Raw genomic sequence first — 5,805 nt, 5'->3', positions numbered from 1 at the left:
GAGTTTTTTTTTTTTTTTTTAAACTCCAGCCAGGGCAATCAGGTAAGTTAAGAAATTAAAAAGATACAAATAGGAAAAAAAGAAGCCAAGATATCTCTGTTTGCTAATGACATGATCCTATGTCTAAAAGACCTAAAAAACTCTATCAAACCTCTAAAGCAATAAAGAAATTGAGCAACGTTGTAAGATGTAAGATCAACCTTCATAAACCAGCAGCTTATCTATACTTCCATAGTTATTCTGCTGAGAAAGAAATAAAAATATATATACCTTATTCATGATAACATTAAAACATAAAATAAAATACTTGGGAATTAAAACAAGGAGGAGAAAGACATCTATAATAGAAACTATATTGTGCTCACTTTGACAGCACATATACTAAAATTGGAACAATACAGAGAAAATCAGCATTGCTCCTGCACAAAGATGACACACAAATTCACGAAATGTTCCATATTTTTACAGTGGAAAGTACTGGATGATACTGATTCTGGAAAAAAACACAAATATATTATTCCATCTCCACATAGTAAAAAGCATTCTTGCACAGTATTTTGTACTTGTATTTCATTTTATTAAAACGGTGGGGTTGAAAAAAAAAAACTATAGAATACCAAAGAAAGAAAGTGAAGATGAAAAAAACCTCACACTTATTCTTAGATAGGCAGAATTAATATGATCAAAATGGCCTTGCTATCAAAAGCATTATACTGATTCAAGGCATACTTCATCAAATACCAATTACAGTCTTTACAGTACTAGAAAAAGCAGTCCTAAAATTCATTTGGAAGAATAAAGGATCCAGAATATCCAAAGCAGTCTTGAGCAAAAAGAGCAATGCTGGAGGCATCACAATACCTAAACTCAAATTATACTGCCCAGCTTTAGTAAAAAATAAACAAACAATAGCATGATGTTGGCATCAAAGTAGACATGAAGGCCAGTGGGATAGAACAGAAGTCACAGAAACCATCTCACATAGTTAGTTATCTAATGTTTGATGACAAAGATGCTAAAAGTACACATTGGAAGAAAGATGACTTTTTTTTAGCCAATGGTGCTGGAAAAATCCATAAGTAGAAGAATTAAACTAGATCTTTATCTCTCACTCTGCACAAAAGTCAAATCAATATGAGTTAAATACTTAGAAATTAAACCAGAAACTTTGTAACTGTAAACCTAGGGTCAACACTCCAACATACTGGTGCTGGCACCAGCTTCCTTAAGAAGACACCTAAAGTTCAATAAATACAGCCAATAATTAACAAATGGGACCACATCAAATTAACAAGGCTTGTTTCACCTTCATTGAATGCCAGTATCACCTACCATCATTATTTATTTTTCTTCTTTCAAATAACTTGCCATTATCACTCACTTTGTAGAAATCTAAACAAGACTAGACTAATATAGAAGTCTTGGAAGCATGGGTTTTGGACTTCCAGTTGTTATGATATAATAATTCTGGCCTGTTCTGGAAGATAATCCATTGCAGGCAGTATTTGATGTGATGGAAGTGTACTTCCTATAAGAAATAAAATAAAATAATTATTTTATTATAAAATAATAAATAATAAAAATAATATTATTTATTATTTTATAATAAATAAAATCACAAAATATTTGTTTAGTTAATAAATGGTTATGATCAACACCATTAAAATTACTAAAGTAGACTTCATTGAAGAAATGGTGTCATGTAAGAATCTTGAACTAGTTTTGAAGATCTTCTTTAAAGAAAAGTCAAGTTGGAAGCTTTGTGTATCAGCTGGCATTTTCTGTGTAACAAACCGCATTTTGGGTTTTAAATTTTCACACAATTCTGTGGGTCAACACTTTAGTCTGAGCTAGTTCAACTGAGAAGTTCTTCTGGTCTGATCTGAGTTCACTCATGCAATTGGTCATGTATCACAAGCCTCAGAGTTGTTTTTTCTTTGATATCTTTAGCTGGAGTGGTTCAACTGTGCTCCATGTGGTCTCTCATCCTCTATCCTGCTGGACTTAACTTGTTCTCTTGGAAACATATCAGGTTTCTAAGAGAGCAAGAGTAGAAAACACACAAGATCTTTTGGTGGGCAGGTTACAAAATTTATATGATATCCAAGTAATGGAAAACTATTGGTTAATATAGGTCACAGGTCCAAATATCATTCAAGAAGCAGAGAAACTGAAAACAAACCAAAAAGAACAAAAGAAAGAAAAAGAAAAAACTGAATCAAATTCAGGATTTGAATAGAGGAAAGCCTGAAGTATCATGATCATTTTTATATTGCAAACTACTGCAGGCTGCTAATTGAATCAGCAAATATTCAAGGCTATGTATACAGGAATGTTGTTTATAGGTTTGAGGATCACAGAATGTTGCAGATTAGTTACATGAAAATAGTCTTATTCTTCAGAGTTAGGTAATATTGGTTTATAGAATCTTGTTGTCAGAATTTAAGATGTAAATGTAGGTAAAGATAATCTTTCTCAACTCTTTGCTTCACAGATAACAAATATTTGATGCAGCAATGTGAAGTAAATTTTTCAAGATCTTAAATTCATCACATATGTGAAAATGGGATTGAAACTTTATCCATATGTTTATTAGACCAGGTCCTTGAATATCAAAGAAAAATCATTTTGATTTATCTGGAGGACTTAGAAGATTTATTTATAAGTTAAAGGTCTATTTGTGTGTGTGTGTGTGTGTGTAAGGTATAAGCATGCACACACTACACACACTGTGTGCACACCCTCACAATAGAAAAAGGAGGTGTGAGAGTGACATTTTGCATAGCCCTTTTTCCAATTTTTTAATTTGTCTCACCTCCTAATGTCTATCATACCCTGAGCAGAAATTATTCCCAGAGCTAATTCATACATATACTGTTTAACACATGCCATCTGCTTCTGAAACCTGTGGCTACACACAACAAGTGTACTGTTAGATAAGTAATTTCTGATATCAGCATACAATAAATGAAACTACTGTCCTTCTTCAGGAAAAATAAAAACATTTATCTTTTCAAAGTCATTTCCTCCTGCTTATTGCTGAGAGCCATAGCCAAGTAGGAATGACACATGGCAATTTCCTTGTCAGCCTACCCAATGTTGCTTAGAGGGAGGACTCTCCATTGTGGAAATGGGCTTGCCTTGGACCCAGGTCATTTGCAGTGACATTGCATGAATGTTTGAGAAAGGTGACCCTGCTCAAGGACCAGGGTGGATCCCGGTTTAGGGTGGATCCTGCTGGGAATAGGGCGTATCCTGCTGCCTCAGGCGCCTGCTCCTTGAGTTCCCATTGAGTTCTCTCAGGATTCAGAGGGTATTTGGGATGCAGAGCCCGGTGGAGTGTATGGAATTTTCCCAGAGCATGCGTGTAGAGTGCCGGTGAGAGGTCGGAAATAAAGAGTTGCTGTTTGAATCTACAAGGTGGTGTGGTGGCCTGGTTATTTTGTGCCCAGCCAGACTGCGGCAGCTTATGAAATACATACTATATATCCCCTTAACATAACCATATTTTCAGTAGGTACTGAGAGAAAACCAATGTTTTCTCTCAGTACCTGCTGATGGCAAAGAATAATGCTGAATGACATTTAATTGATGGTGTTTTAAAAAGTTCTAAATTAGGGAAAATAGTTACAAAATTATTTTCAAGGATATTAAAAACTAATAGTAGTTTGTAAAATACAAGATTACTGAGTCAAACAGCCATGGTTTTCAAATAGCATTTTATAAATTTAAAATTTATAATCGTAAACTAATTTGACATTTCAGAGCCCCAGTTTCCTCATCTTTAAAAAGAAGGGGATAGATAATAACAAGTTAAACATCAAATATTGATGAATGCATGTAAAACATTGAATGCATCCCTTGGAGCTGAGTGAATAATAAATGCTAGCCAATTACATTGTCACACAATTAAACAGGGAAATTCAGTAAAGATATTATAATAAAATCACCATAGCTCCTAAAATTAACAAACTAATGTTTGAATTTTAATAAGGATGAATATTAAATATCAGAAGTCATCCAAAAATGTGGATCAACACAAAAAAGACAACTTCCTGTTATTGTGTTAGGTGTGTAGTAGGTATTGTACCATAGGGTTTATGTGTACTATTTATAACAAATCATGTTTATTGTATCTATTTTGTAGAGAGGAAAACCCAGACCTACAGAAGTTAGAAAAAGGCCTGTAGCCTTAGGACTAAGAAGTGGGAGAACTGGGATTTGAGTCCAGCTATATCTAACTTCAAAGCCTTTGATTTTAAAGAAGATTGTAAATTTATCATTGGTTTTCATTTATCCACATTGCTTCCTGTCATATTCAATCTAGATAAGCAATCAGAACATGGTCCTTGGTCTGGACTTCCACATTTTGCTTCAGTTACGGTATATAATGTCCAATAAAAAGGGTTTGTTGAGTACCCTGCCTAAATTGACAGTGGAATGCAAGAGGTCAAAATATGTGGGCTTTTGTAATTTTTCCTAAAGCAGATAGAGTAACTGGGACTCAGACAGTGCTGATGAGTTAAATAGTAATGAAAAATGTCAGGGAGGTTCTAGAGACAAAGAGAATACTCTTTGGCTTGATGACCTAAATATCAAATTTCTTCATGACAGTTTATGAGTGAGTGATAGGAAAAGATATGTCAGCTGCACTGTCCAAGCAATAAAAACAAATTACCTTATTGTGGACAAAGGATTACAATGGAGGACCCTATATGCTGCTTTCTGGAATTCTTACTGCAAGAAGATTTGCCTGTTTTACATTGCTATAGGAAATAATAATAATAATAGATTATTTCCACCTATTTTTTCTCAGGTGTATTTTTATCCCCTCATCTTCAAGAATGATGAATTCCAAAACCCATGGCTTTGAGAAGATTAAACTTCACCTGTCAGAACAGATCTGTATACATAGTATATACTCCCTAAAAACACGTGGCTTACGATAGAATTGTGTGTTAATTTAGGAAGAATCATGGATTCAAATTAGGAAGAGCTAATACCTTGTGAATAACAACTGACTTTAGCTTATCAATTTCTGTTTACTCATCAGTATTGGCTTAGAGATTTAGAGTGAGAAAGGAGATACAAGGATGATAAATTAACATGTATACTTTCTATATAAATCCTGTGGATATTTCTATATGTTCATACAGGTTATATTTTACTAGACAGAAGATTAAGATTATATCAAGTAATTCCACTCTTGGGTTTTATTTGCTGATGGTCAAAGAAGTCTCTGGCCCCAGAGTCCATCTGATAGAACGTCAGTACTTTGCAGTTGCCATCTACCTCTGAAGGGGCTCTGCTACCTTTACTTTCAGGATTCTTCACAAAGAAAAGTAGAAGTTAACACGACATTGCAACTTCTCAGTCACCCAAGCCAATGTCATATTTGCATTTTCCTCTTCTCAATGTCACACCCAAAGAATCACATCCTCACTACTCCAAGAATCTTTACATCTGTCTTGCCTTCCTCCATCCTAATCCTAGTCCTCTTAGCTTTTCACAAGGATCTTCAAACTTGTCTTTAGATCTCTCAGTCTCATTGCTTTGGCTTGTCACTTCCTCACATTGCAAGTGTGATCACTTCCTCACATTGCAAGTGATCATTAAAGAGAATTTGAAGAATATCATGATCACAAAGGTCATGAAAACTCTGGCTTAATATCCTTACAGATTCCCTGTGCCTTTAAGACACAACACCAAATTCCTAGGCATCATTATGAGACCCTACATAGGCTGACCACTTCTCCTTTCATCACTCCACCTCTCCGCCTTGTCCTGTGCTCTGGTTCCTCTGAG

At 34.7% G+C, this 5,805-nt stretch overlaps 1 non-coding gene across 1 annotated transcript; it reads left to right on the top strand.

Annotated features, from left to right (window-relative positions):
• The first annotated feature begins 357 nt into the window (after positions 1–357).
• Positions 358–464, top strand: LOC124097531 (U6 spliceosomal RNA). Its single transcript, XR_006853268.1, has one exon. It is a non-coding gene; the product is annotated as a U6 spliceosomal RNA (small nuclear RNA).
• Positions 465–5,805: the final 5,341 nt, after the last annotated feature.

The sequence above is a fragment of the Marmota monax genome, unplaced genomic scaffold (genome assembly GCF_021218885.2).
Source record: "Marmota monax isolate L192 unplaced genomic scaffold, Marmota_monax_Labrador192_F-V1.1 WCK01_AAM20220418_F8-fsc00020, whole genome shotgun sequence".
Taxonomy (NCBI): domain Eukaryota; kingdom Metazoa; phylum Chordata; class Mammalia; order Rodentia; family Sciuridae; genus Marmota; species Marmota monax.
Note: the sequence above shows the minus strand (reverse complement) of the source record. Positions and strands in the feature narration are given on the sequence as shown.